The sequence below is a fragment of the Aquila chrysaetos genome, chromosome 4 (assembly GCF_900496995.4).
Source record: "Aquila chrysaetos chrysaetos chromosome 4, bAquChr1.4, whole genome shotgun sequence".
NCBI classification, from domain to species: Eukaryota; Metazoa; Chordata; class Aves; order Accipitriformes; family Accipitridae; genus Aquila; species Aquila chrysaetos.
This window is the reverse complement of record NC_044007.1, coordinates 21,259,823-21,274,241: the sequence shown is the minus strand read 5'-3', so window position 1 is coordinate 21,274,241 and position 14,419 is coordinate 21,259,823. Positions and strand designations below refer to the sequence as shown.

At 39.4% G+C, this 14,419-nt stretch overlaps 1 protein-coding gene across 2 annotated transcripts in view; it reads left to right on the top strand.

Moving 5' to 3' along the window:
* The window catches only part of ZFPM2 (zinc finger protein, FOG family member 2), a 321,899-nt gene that overhangs the window by 263,109 nt on the left and 44,371 nt on the right, over positions 1-14,419 (top strand). The window lies entirely within an intron of this gene.

Genomic DNA, 14,419 nt, shown 5'->3' with positions numbered 1-14,419 from the left:
AGTATTTATATCAAAAATAGTAAACCCTTTATCTGCTATATTAAATAAATTATCGGTATGATGACATCATAATTCAAAGGCTACATTAAATTATAACATAATTTGATACTTTATATAGAACAATAAATCAGTGCATCCTACACCTTGTGTGACCTTCTATTTTAAACTGCAAATGAAAACAGTTAATTTGCCGCTCCACTGTTGCAAAACTACCATTCTCACAGACAAAAATGCACCCAAATTATAATGCATCTTCTCAAAATTACTTTTTCTGCCCCCAAATTTAAGGACCTATATTTCTGTCTTGGGAACAGCAGAGGCAATCACAGTTCTGTACCACCCTCAGTTCTTTACTGTGACTTTTAGAAAATGTGTATCAAGGCAGGATATTTTTTGCCCTTTCGGGTTAATTTGTTTTACCTACTTATTTCTCACTTGAAGTCTTAATTCTGTCTGTAGGGCAGATCCTGCCAACCCTCTTCCATGGGCACATATGATCCAAGAGGCTTTCATACAGGTTTGCATAGCAGAAGCAGAGTGCAATGATTTCCATATTTCTGCTACATTTGAATCTCGTGTACGTAAGGAAGCTCTTCCCCAGACATTTCTGCCAGCAGCTCTTGAGGTGGGTAGAGGGCAGACGGAGAAAACCAGTAGCAGTCGATTGAAAATACGAAGATCTACTGATTTACTTGCTGTGCCCAACATCTCTGCTGTAGCAGAGGGGAGATTTTCCTCGCACGTTCTATGATGTCATGATAACCAGCAACGATCCATGTGATTTGGGACAAACTGAATATCAGGCACTTTATGATGTCCTAAATAGATGCATTTATGATACTGCACATGGTGAAAAATAAGAAGCTCTAGTACATGAACAAACAACTGTGACTGGTGCAGATTAGGGGCCTCGGCAGAAAGCAGAGGGAAAGAGTGACCGTCTTGTGCAGTTTGTTGCAGGACCCCCACTTTAATGTTAGACCCTTCGCATACGGCTCTCAAGGGCCTTCCGGTAACGTACTCACTAATATGGCTAGCATCTGCTCACATACTTAATTTTTGCTATTTTCTTCCTAGTATTTCTGCAGTGCTATGTGTAGTTTTGATAGGGGTTTTGTTTGGGGGGAGAGTTCAAAATGTAAATAGTGCCTCCTATTTATTCTGAAGACTGCAGGTCAGCCTGTGCTTGTGGCAGGATGTGGGAAGGATGGTAGTCATCCTTTTCACCTGTGGGAGTTCGTTGTGTGTCTTGGATTGACCTCCAGGAAAGGTTTAACCCACTCACTGGAAGTCCCGTGTGCCTGGGGAGTGGAGTTATTGGCTGCTGTCTTCAGCCTGAAACCTAGGTGATTTTTCAGATGTCCTGGGCTCAGGCTTTTGAGATCCTTGAATAAAAGGAGTGAGATATTTAACTTCAGCCAGCAGTGCATGAGAAGCCCATACACAGTATCGAAGTTGAATTTGTCCTGGTTGCAGCAGGTCGCATTGCTGTTGAGATCCACCGCAGCGCTCGGTGCTGCGTGGGACGCCGACGGGCTGGTGGCTCCGTGCCCAGGGACTGCGCGTTTCTGGAGGCCTGGCAGGAGGTGGCATGGCCTCAGCCACCAAGGGAGGCTGTTCTCCAGTGGTGTAGGACAGGATCTCCTGATCAACCAGAGACGGTTGAAAGCTCAGCATTAGCAAGCAGAGTGAATCCTCAGGAGAAGCAAATAAATTCATGGACCTCTCGCATGTACTACTGACATAGATTTTTCTTTCTTTTTCTTCACTTTTTATTTTTCTTTAAGAAAAGCATTTTCCATAGTAAAATTTGTGATGTGAACGACTTGCCTATATCCAGCACGTCGACATGCATGTGTGGTTCATTGCAGTTTGGCATTTCTGACGCCTGAGCAAGCCTTGCTCAGACACAGAAATTTAAACTCGGTGAGACTTGTGATGGGAGAGAAAAGCAGGATCTGTCCTTTACAGATAAATTAGTTCAAAGTTAAACAAGGCAACTTTTATTTACGTTCTAGATATTAAGCGGGAGGCTAGCAATTGTCAAAAATAATTCACATGCTTTAGTGCGTATACATAAACCGTTCAAATGTGTTAGTTAATGCTTTTTAAATTAAAAACGTAAAGATCTGTGAACAAGATGAATTCTTAGCAATGAAGAAGAGAGCCTCACAAAACCTTGTCAGGTTGAATCCAGGTTGATGATTCTTATTAGAAAGAATCATAATCAGATGTGCTAAAACGATGACAGTGCTGAAAAAGTCAGCAAACCTGAGAAGCGGTAGGAACAGGGCCATCGTGGGATGCTGTTCGTGGCTGATTTCACTGAGTCTCAGTAGATACATGGCACTGTTTTTTGCTTGGCTATTTTAAAACATTTGTGTTATGAGAGAAAGAGTCAGAAACAGAGAAAAAGTCTCAACCTTATAATTTGAAGAACATTTCCCCCCTCCCCCAAGTGCCTAGAAAATACAGAAATTTGAAATGAAAAAACAGCCTTAATGTCAGTCTATACTAAAGGGAGTGGTGTTCTTCATAGAGCAGCTTCTGTCATGGTTTCGCAATCATTTGAACACTAGATAAAATTAAAAATAAATGGAACAATAGTTATTTCTATTTTACTTTAATACAACAGCAAGCTGGATTTTTTTGCCATAGAAGGCAAGGCTTGCGTCAAAACAAACTGTAGGCTTAGAGTTTGCAAGGAATTATGGAATGTGGTATGTGTCTGGGTTTGTATACTTTATTTATCATCACTGTTGTCTTGTGAGGGCAGGTTTGTCATAACTCACTGCTTCACTTTTCATGAGTTACAGTCATGCTTTCATTCGCAAGCAATAAGGATAGTGTAATTTCTCTCTTTTTGTTTTTCTTTATACTACACTCAAATGTACACAGTGTAAATCTGTGCCTCTTGCTCCAGTACAAATCCCTGCAAAGTAAAAATGCAGTTCATGTAAATGCTTCTGCACATTAGAACAATATAAATACAAAGAACAGGCTTGTCCCAATATAGAGCAGCATTTAATGCCAGCATTACCTATTAAAATCAGTGCATTAGGCTTATGGTAGATGCGTGTATGTTAGTTTAGCATAATACTGCTAAAATTGCCAATCTAAAGCCCAGTTGCTGTAGCCATTAAAAAAGCAAATGCTCTTTCCCCTTCATTTATAGCAGTATTTGGTCAGTGTGCAATGTGATTAGGATGATATTCCATCACACTGGACTTTCATTAATCAACAGATAACCCTCTCAGTTGAGTAAATTCAGTTTCTCCCACATCTTAGGGCTAAGAAGTCAAAGTATGAATCCTACCAGCCAGGGAAGTCTAGTCAGCAAAACAGGCAACACAGAAATAAGGTTATTCTTGTTTCTCTGCCCTCTGGGCCACGTCTCTGCCCTTGTGCAATCCCTGTGGTACAGGGCAGTGTCAGAGATGAAGACAGCCTCCTGCCCGCCCTGGTTTGCTGTGGTGGTTTCATCTGGGTGAGTGCAGGGACACCGTGCTGTGATGCGCAGATACAGAAATACATACAGAGATAGCTGAAGAGGGAGGAACCCCCATCCAGACACAACTGGCACAAAACGGGGGTTGCTTTTCTGCCTACAGCCGGTCTGCAATTTCCTGGAGAGCCACTCAGAGCCGGGGTCACAGTCCTCTGTGAGCAGTAAGGTAGACGGAGCTTTCTCTGAATCGACCTTCATTCACCCTGGGCACCCTCGCGCCCAGCTGCTGCTACCATGCTCGTCCCCCTCGGGGTCCTGTACTCCCACACCGCAGCTCTTGTACCTCCCCTCTCCGTTAGGCCTCTTTTTGAGACTTTCTTAAGCGAAGGAGACCGTGGTGAAAAGTCATCGTTCTTGCCAGTGGGCACTGGGTATGACATCTGATGGCTGCCAAAAAAAGAGACTTCTTTTTCCAAAGCGGAGCAGGTGGCAGTAGCTGACTGGAACACCATGCTGGCATTCGTTATATCGTAGCACTGACAGCAGAGCTGGAAGCTAACAGGTTCACAGTTGCCTAATGTCATCATGCTGAAGACATTTTTAGAAAAGTTATGCAATTGATTAGCTGGCTATATATACCTTTTTTTTCAAGCTGAGTTGGTGTTTTTGTGCTAACACAACTAATAGCAATAGAATAGATTTACAGAGGAAGTGCTGCAAATGAAGTTTTTAGCAGCTTTTGGCAGCACGTCTTCCCAGAGCTCTCACGCCATCCCGCAAGAGCTCCTTGGAAATTATATGAAATGCATAGGAAAGTGACCGCACTAACACAATCCCTAAATCCAAGAGTAATAACTGACAGTTTCTTCTAAGGAAGGGTATTTTCCATGTACTTTTTTTGCTGTGTCTCTCAGACTGCTCCACCTCTCCTCTGCAGAAGGACGCAATGCCATCTGGAGAGGCAGTGGGGAAAAGCGTTGTGTGATCTCTCCTGAATGGCAACCGTACCACGCTCTGCGGCCCAGATTCCCCCTAATTTTAGATGTGTATCCGAGGCACCTAAATTGGGATCAGTGTCAGCCCGACTCTGTTGATAATCCCGGTGCGGAGACAGGCATTTGAGAGAGCGATTCAGTTTACCTCAGATCTGAGTGAGAAGAGGAAACCTGAGATAACCACCTTCCCTTGTTTCAGTGCCATAGTTACATATCTCAGTGTTTAAAGGATTAAGCCAGGACTGTGTTGTCTCTTAAAACTGATCTGACAGATGCAGTGAAGTGATTTACTTCAGCTTAAATTGTGGTTTAGTTGAGAATTAGCTGGCAAATACTTAAAAAAGACAAATTCTGGTAACATCGATACATGGTTGGATACAAGTGGAAGAAATTACGATTACTTTTCTCCCAGCAATGATGGCAGAAGATGCGTGACTCAGTTATCAATCTCAGAATCTTTATTAAAGCTTAATGGTAGATGCTGGAGTGAGGGAACTTTTATTTTCCTTTATTATGCTTGCCTAGTGAAGTGATTGCGACATTTGCTTTTGGATGAGGACTTCGCTAGAGTTACTTCTGTTTCTAAACCTCGAAAAATTACAGCATGGCAGTATGTTGTATGTGGAACTGCAGTGTAAGGGTACAGAGCTGTCAGCTGATTCAGAGCTCAGCTGGCCTTTTATCAAGCAAAACTCACCATTAATAGCACAGCTTAGATCCAGTGGGCTCTAAAAAGACATTGAACATAATTCATACAGGTCATACTTTAAAAATTTGCAAATACTGCGTAATTTTGCAGCGGAAGAAAAGAAAGAGACAAAGTTTCCATTTCAACAATAGAAATTCTACTTAAAAATATTATTTTCTGCTGGGGTTTTTTAGCTAGAAAAATGGATGTAAGCTGCACCTTTGAACGTTTCATTTCTCCCATGCTTTTCCTTTCCTTCCTGCCTTTCCCCTTTTCCTTTATCTGTTATCAGTAGTATAATACTTAAAGAATGGGGAAAGAACGAAGGGAAGGTATATAAAATCAAAACTTTGGGGGGAAGAGGGAGTTGAAAATCAATAGCCAAAGGAGCAAGAGAACAATTACTTTCTGGTGCCAATGTTTTCATTTTCCTGCTAGGACTTCTGACCCTGAAATGTTCTACCTGCAGTAGCTCCCCATATTTGTTAATTATCAACCCACACTTCAAAGCCAATCGGTTTTCAAGGGCTTTTGTGGAGGTTAGCTCAGGAAAATGAGTATTCAGTACCGCAGGAATATGTTTAATTTGAGGAGGTTTCATTTTGGTAGGGCTTGGGTTTGCATGAATGCATTGTACCTCTCAGATGTCCTTAAAGCGTCTTAGGGATAGGCCCTTCAAAGAAAGAAAATAAATGTATGCAATAGAAAAGTCACAGGGATATTTCTGACACAGTGTCATATGATTTTGCATTGCAAGATAGCATCTCTTGGAAAACGATAGCTAAATGGAATGTTTTAAAAATATATATGGTGTAGTAGTTGCTGTACTGACTGATAAGGCAGAAGGCTTTCTATTTTGTTTCACTTTGTTATATCTTTTAATAATTTAGCCTAGATATTATTTTTGTGCTGGTAGTGTCATTTCCAATCTCACTTGTCCTCTGCCCCCCAAAATACCTTTGAAACTAGTAAGAAAAACAAAGTACCCAATTCTGCCCTTCTTATTTACACAAGATTAAAGCTAAGTTTTGCCCAAGGAGGACTGCATGGTCAGCCCAGTGATCTGGAAAATAGAAAAAAACAATAATACAAACTAAGACTCTCAAAAATCATTGTTAAGATTTTTTTAATGTCTTATTAATTTCAAAGAAATTGATGGCTATAAGTAATTCTGGATGCACCCTAATGCACACATTTTTTGTTACTAGTAGAAACTTTCTGTTATCATTGTCTGTTTTTAAGAATGAAGAAAACACTTCTTTAGTGTGCTTCATTATTCCCCCATTGCTGACTTCACTGAACCAAAATTTTGATATTAACATTTCCAAATTATATATTTTTAAAAAAAAATTGATTAAAGAGCAACTTTAGAAATCAGTTAACCTAAAGGTTAAGTGCAGAACACCATTTCAGCCCAAAGTAACTTAACCCTTCTTTAAAAAGACCTAAGTGTAAAGAATAAAGACAGTATTTTTCCTTTTCCTTTTTTTTAAAGAAGCCACATGAAATGTTCTCCGAGTTAAGTTTTACCATTCATAATGAATGCAGTCTCGCCATTCAAATGCGACCATAAGTACACAGAAGATAAGAATTTAATTAAATGTAGATTAAAACCAAACAGGAAAACACACTCGCTGATAATTTTATCCCATCCTCTGGCCATATTTTTTATACTTCCTTCTTGTTCTTCTTTGGGCTATAGCTTATCAACATGCCGATAGTACCATAACTCATTACATCTGATGGTGCTGCTGAAATGTGCAGGCTTGGTGCTTGAATTTCAGAGGCACTTAAAATGCAAAGCATGTAAATGTCTATGTTAAATATATTAGTGTGGTAATGTTAGTGAAAAGAAAGTGATTTCTTACAAATCCTTGTACCTCACATCATACATTATCATTGCCCAGTCACAAACTGGTTTAAAAAAAAATCTACTGAGGCTTTCTCTTAAAATATATTTCTTTTAAAATGTATTAATTTTGTATTCATATGTCTTACCTGTCTATTTTCATATTAATTTCAGTTACTGAAATAGAATACTGAAAACAGAGAGATTATATTTTTAGTGCTTGGTTAAATACACATAAGGTAAACAGGTGACTGTGAGAGGTCTGACTTACCCACACAGTGTCACAGTTCAAGACCAAATGACTGTGGAGGCTAAATGGACCTGGATACCAAAAGACTTTTAATCACAGATATTACTTACAATTATTTACAAATTATGCAATTTCCTTGTTCCACGGTGGGGGACGACAGGGTCGAGAAGCCAAGTGGTGCAGCTGTGCTCTGCGTAGTCCTGGGGCTGGGCTGGGGGGGGTCCCCGGGTGTCTGTCCCCAAGGAATACACCCAGTTATAGGGTAGGTAGAGAATATCCCTTTCTTCATTGGCTCGTCTGGCTTTAACAGTGATTAACAGCTTGTTATGCTGAAGTTACGCCTTTATTCTTATAGCTGAGCTAGATACTCTCTTATCCTATAGGGTTAACTAAAGTTCATCCACTTACGCTAATGCTGTTGTCAATTGGGCCCAACTGCTACACCGCTGCATTTTGGTGCATCGGTATTAATAATCCATTTAGAAAGATGATTTTTTAATGTACAACAAGAATAAAGCATTTATGTTTTAAAGGAAAGCAGTTCATGTACATTGAATTCGTGGCTTCCAAACTGGCCCGATGGCAGCCTGGCTGGCTCTGCCTGTCCAGTAGCCTTTACCACATCTGCAACAAGTTCTTTAGCTAACCAGCATTGCAAGATAAAAGAAAAATATGATCCATAAATCATTTAACCTGAATTTGACCACTATAATTTATTTCCAATGTATTTTGCTCACTACATATACTACAAATTTCAGGGAAAGAAACGAAACAGTTCAGGTCTGTGACGGTTTCACTGATGGTAGAACAGACATTGGACCCAGCTCAGAAATATGGAGATCAAAGTAGTAGTTTGCTTAATTAAATATTATGCTAAGGTTTAGAATGTCAATGTATTCTTTAATATGCAATCTTGATTTATTAAGCACTATTAAAGCATAACTGAAATCATTTATATGCCTACGCTATCTTATATTTATAACCAAGGCCTATAAAAACTGGAACATCCTTTAGTTTTGCAGTAAGGAAAGAAGGATTTCTTTCTGCTATTTTATCAGCAAATAAATTATTTAGCTATATTTTGCTTTTAAGTGATTTAGAATGGTCTGAGACTTGCAAATGTGATTATGAACTTCGCTTCAGCTCTTGACCAAGAGGTATTTTCAAATGAAGAAGATGGATCTGCAACTTTTTATGATTAGATAGCCTTTGACCTGAGCTTTGTGGATCAATCAGAAGAGAAATTACTTCACGTAAAAAGTTTAATAATATTAGAAAGTAATTACTGAGGTAATCAGAGCAAACTCTGTACCTCATCAAGAACCATACCTGACCTGCCATCACTCAAATTTAGGACAGGATTTGAAAGCAAGTTTTCCAGTGCCAGACCAGACAGCGTACAAAGTATATGACACCTGTGAGTTAGCATGCCCCACTGTTTCTGTAATTTTCAGGTTAGGACCTAGCCTCCATTAGTTTCTTCCACTTGACGCCAAAATGAGGTGAGATCCTTGAGAACTTGCATCTAAATATTTTCTTAAAATTATTATCCTTAATAATAGTTTGTGTCAGGCGAATCTAAATTCGAGTCTGAAAGTTGGAACATTGCAAAACAAGTCTTTTCATTGTCGAAGGCATTTGATACATTTAAACTGATACACCGCTATACTAAATTTTCGGATGTACTAAAAGAAATAGAGTCTTAAAAAAGAGAACTATGTTTAAATAGACTTAGAAATAAAGTATATTTCTTTTTCAACATCCACTGCTGCCTTGTAACACATGCAGAGAAAAGTCAGCCCAAAGGTTTGTGAAACAATGAAGCTTCAAGAGAGGGTATTTCTGGTCACTACAGTGACCAGATATTGGGATAGTTTAAAATGCAACATGTTTCCAGCCCACAGATACTGCAGGACATTTCAAAGTAAAGGATACAGCAGACGATGAGAAAACCTGAAACAGTGAAAGCTGAGTTTCTAAGAGACATTGCTCTGAAAGGACTGGGTGTAGTATTTTATGTGTTAGCAATTCAAAATGTTTAAAGAAGGGCTCTGTTAGCATGGACATCTTAGCCCATTTCTGCAAAAGATTGGTGCATCAAATATAGTTTATATTTGGAGCAATGAGACGGAGGAGAAAAAGCTTGTATTAATACTCTAGGTGTCTGAGAGGTTTTTGGAGCACATTGTTAGGGCTTGCCACTTTCCAGGAACAGCTAAGTGCCGCTCTGCAAGAGTGATGGCCTCTTTCCACATCTGCAGGTGTAAGGACTGATATGCAGAAGAATTGGTTCTTTTGTACACTTCCTGGGGAAAGGTAGAAAAGGCTGCAGAAAAGCTATAAAGTTTATTTTTCATTCATTGTCTCTACTCCCTAAGTTCAGGAGGTGTCGGCTTTTGCCTTTCTGCTAGCACCAACAGATGAATAATTCAGCAAAACCGTGGGTGTGGCAGCACCCGCTCCTGTGGAGCCCGAGAGCCGCACGGATGCGACCAGCTTTTGATCCTCCGCCAGCCCTCTGCCTCCAAAATTGTCTAGGTACCACAGCGTATGATATCGGTAATGTTTTCAGACAGGAAGTCAGCAAAAGGGGTTGTTTTTTTTTTTTTTCAAAAGGAGCGCACTGGATTTTATTTTTCCTGTGACACGTTCATTGCTTTCGAGCTTATCCAGTTTTGGTGGAAAGCTGAAACCTGTCCCTGTGGATTTCATGATCTGGTAAAGGCTCCACGGTGGAGCAGAGCTTGCGGTGCTGAGCCCCCCCAGTTCTCTTGCAGGAGTCGGTGATGCCAGGTCCGGCTCCAGCACAGCCGCTTGCTGGTCCCCACTGCCTGCTGGGAGCCAGCAGCCCTGTTTGCACCGGCACCACTGGGGAGCTGCCGCCAGCAGTTTTGCAGAGGCAAGGGAATCGTGGCCAGCTTCCAGCCAAGAGGCTGTGTAGGTGTCATCTCCCCTCTGCCGGGAGATGGGTGAGGATGGAGAAGTGCAGTGGGACTGAGCAGCTCTTAGAGAGATGGGCAGGGTGAGTCATGAGACTTAATCTTGCAGATACTGTAACACTGCACCAGTGTCAGAGCTTAATAATTTTGGTGACGTTTGATCCCTTTTCCCTTTAGAATCGTACCTGATATCAATGCATCAAGAAAGCCTTCAGCATCCGCTATCTAATAAAGACTAGCTGTCTCCTAAACCTCGTAATTGTGCATCTATACTTCTGGAGTAAAATGGTCTATGTTCTACCTGTTTTTTTCTGTATAGTTCACATGGATGTCACATGTGCACACAAATCTATTTGTGGCAAGAAAGTACTTATGTTTTAGCGTGGTCTTTTATGTTTCACAAGTAATTTATTAATACATATTTGTTTGCAAGTTACACTATCACCCACTAAATATCCCGCATCCTGGTATGCAGAAGCACATCCTGTACTGCATAAAGAAAAAATTGCACGGATACTTGTATTCTTTCTAGTGCAAGACTGGAACTGCCTGGCAATTATGCCATTTATTCTGTGAAATAAAACGTGTGAAGCTTTGCATACAAATGCGTGATGTCCAGTTGGCGTTAAAGTCAGGAAAAGCCCTTTTCACAGAGAATTGATCCCCCAGTATACAGCAATAGTTACCTTTGCTGATTTCTGCATCCCTTAAAATATCAACATTACCTTTTGTCCAAAGGTGCTTACATCCTCATCAAACACTATAATGATTGAATCATCAGTTCAGCATGAGTAGTTTTAAGTGAGCTACAGGGTAGAGATTTCATTAGATTAAGTAGCTTTCTGCAAAATATTTATGAAAATAAGCCAGAAGGAGTAAACAGTTGTGAAAGCCGAAAGGAGAAAATGACCCCTGCTAATAACATAAGATTGCAGTCAGTAATCTCTTCTGTTATTTTGGCTGGACGATGAGTTCCTTAACAATTGCCTCCCTTCTCAATTCCTTTTTCTGCATTTTTTTGTTTTACAAAAACTGGGTTACAGTCTCACAGGAGAACCTAAGCCGGTAAGCACAGCTCCAAGTAGGAACGGGCTTCTATACTTCATGTGTACCTCAATGGCAGTATCTCCATCAGGCGTTACAGGAAACACCCGCACCTCGTCATCGACAGTAATATTTTGACTGACTGTGTTTCCAAACTCAGTGCCCGGCCCCAAAGTCAGATTGTGGCTAATGCATGTTGCAATGTTAACAATAACATATTCTTCTGAGAAAAACTAAAATGACAGGTGTAGCTACTGATGCTCCAAGCACATACTCTGACCTAAAGACTCGCAATCTGCTGCACTCAATCCAGCGCATACTGTGGCAACAGAGCTGTGCTGGAATGGTGCTGGAGACAGACTGACAAATGCTGCGTATGAAATTTAACTTTGTCCCCCCAAAATGTGGGTTTCGTTTGCTTCTTAAGCTGATTGGTGCTGGAAATGAGCATCTTCCTATGTCTTACTGAGAGATTATTTTCCTTCTAGCATACAACACGACACACTGTAAGGAATATGTAACGCAGTCTCTTTTCATATGTTACAATATTTGAGCATACACCCACAGTTGAAAGGCTGCTTCTTGTGAAATGTGTATCCTTTGGTTAATTTTTGCAGCTAGAGTCTTGCTGCATTATAATTGCAAGTAGTATTGCCCTTCTGATTATTTCTCCTGACTTCCCTATTTCTGCAAAAGAAGCAATTACAAAGAACCAAAGCGATAATACAGCAAACATAACTTTAATTCTGCTTTCAGTGATTTATCGGTTATTATACTTTGAATTTCTCTGCAGATCATTGATTCCAGTTTGATTTTGTTCATACATCAATTTTGTCTAATTCTAGGTAAATATAAGTCACATTTTTTACATTATACCCCTCAGAGGGCTTTATTTTTTCATTTCAGTAACCGTTATTTGAATCATAAAAAAACACATTACAGTATTCATAATGCACTGCTTATGTGACAGTTTTTGAACTTTAATATTCTTTTCTGTAGTGTGCTGGCTTAGCAGCCTATAAAAGAGACATACTGTTTATAATGTTTCTTCGCCACAACAAATGATGCACTTCTAGGGTTTATGAAATGGCAGTAGTTTTCTAAATTTGTGATTCTTCTGTGTTCAGCAGTCAAGAACAGTTGTACATCTGCTCAGCACAGACTTTAGGAGACTATGAACTTTAATTGAGGAAAAATAATGAGGGTTCAGGGACCACTGATACAGAGTCGGTTGGTAAGGCAGGTGCCCTGCTGCCAGATCAATGGATTATTTACTCCTTTGTCATAAACAAGAAACAGTTGGGTCTGTGTAGAGATTACATTCATATTCCAAAGCCAGGCTGCCTTTTTCTGTTCCCTTGTAAACATGCAGTATATTGAATACTTTTAAAACTTGCTCTGAAAAACATAATAACTTTGCTCCTTCACTTAATGATGTAATGTTAACCTTAATAGTACGATTTAAAGGAACAATTTTAAATTCAGTGATACTCATTTTGCCAAAATCCTAGTGGGCATATTAATTAATAATCTGTACTTCGTGTGCATAGAAAGGATTCTGTGGGGGTTGGAGGGTGTTTACATGTGTATACAAAGGCATATTTGTAATGCATAAAGCTAGATAAAAATATAGAATGAGAAAGGCGATTATATGAAGATATTTAGAAGGGAAGAAAAAAAGATGAGAAATACAGATGAGCACATTTAAGCCAATCTTTTACAGTCTGACTACCATAATGATAATGTTGTTTCAGAACGGAGTTTATAAAAATTTTACACACCACTGAAGTGGAATTTCCTGATGCTTTAATCAGAAAAAAATACAGACTGCTTTTCCATGTGAGTCAAGCAAGTAATCAGGAGTTTCAGTAAGCATCCCTAATCCTGGGTGTGCTAGTGGCTATCTTTTACACACCTGTATAACCCAACAGGGCAAGGTCAGCCAAAAAGGGCATGTTCTGATGTAATAGGTATTCATTAGAAAAGCAAACAAAGACCACTGTGCAAGACTGCATGGAATAAGCCTTAATTTCCATTTTAACAAGTTACTTAGTCTTACATTACTCCGTGCCATTCAAGAAAATATGGATGCTTAAATCACTCGTGTCAGAGGTCATGGGATTAAGTTCCTGGTAATGGGCTGAGGGCCAAGGAGATCTGACTTCTGAAAGTAGGGTGTTAATCATCTGATCTCCTGCATTTCTCCCCAAATTGATAAATAAGGGTCGTTTTCAAGAAATTACTTTTTTTTTTCGATCTAGTGTCATATGTAGAAATATTGTTCCCAAGAATGCCTTTTCACACTCCACCTCCATATTTTTAATCAATAATTCTGAGTTAATCCTTTGGGAAATCTCTGTTTTCAATGCTAAAAGAGAATTATATTGTTGTATATAAAGTATCTATTAAAAAACCCCTGGTTTCTAAAATACAGATTTTTTTTAACAAATTACTCATTAAATTACTAAAGTTATCCAGACTATATCCAGATTGAATAAATACAGGAAAGTAATTTTTTATCTTGTCAAAAATACAAAGTGCCCCAGCTGTATACCCTTATTTCATTTAAGATATTGTCCATCCCATCTTTCTGCTGTTCTGAGTATTACATGATAGATCATGCTTTCTATTCTTGGGTATGAATTTTACTCCTACATATTCTACTCACTTTTTTCCTCGCGCTTTACAGAAGCAATCTTTGCATATTCCCATTTCTGCACCTATTTTTGGTGTTTGCTTCATAGCGGTGCTGATGGGGTGCTCACGGTCATGAAAAACACCCCTTCAGAGTGAATGTGCCAACACGTGCGTACTGTAAGGGGTGGGAAACAGACTGATCAGCAATGAAGAGTACCCGCATTTGTCACTATTGCTACAAGGTACTACTTGTGGGTTCAGCAGAGTTACAACCTTCATTTTGCACATATGCAGAACCAATACACTACTTTGATTTTCTATGCTCAGATATACTCGAGCTATTCAGTTACTCCAAATTTATTCCAGAGCACTTAAAAATAGAATTTGGCCTGTAATTTTATCTCGCCAGTGATGATCTAATCCACAAATAAAGCAATGAGTAGTTGCATTTATGGAATTTTCATGTAATATTAATTCCATAATAAAAGCCAATGACTGTAAAATGTATACATTAAAATTGATAGAATACTTGTAATTTATTGATAATCAGGTAATTTGTTTATTACCTA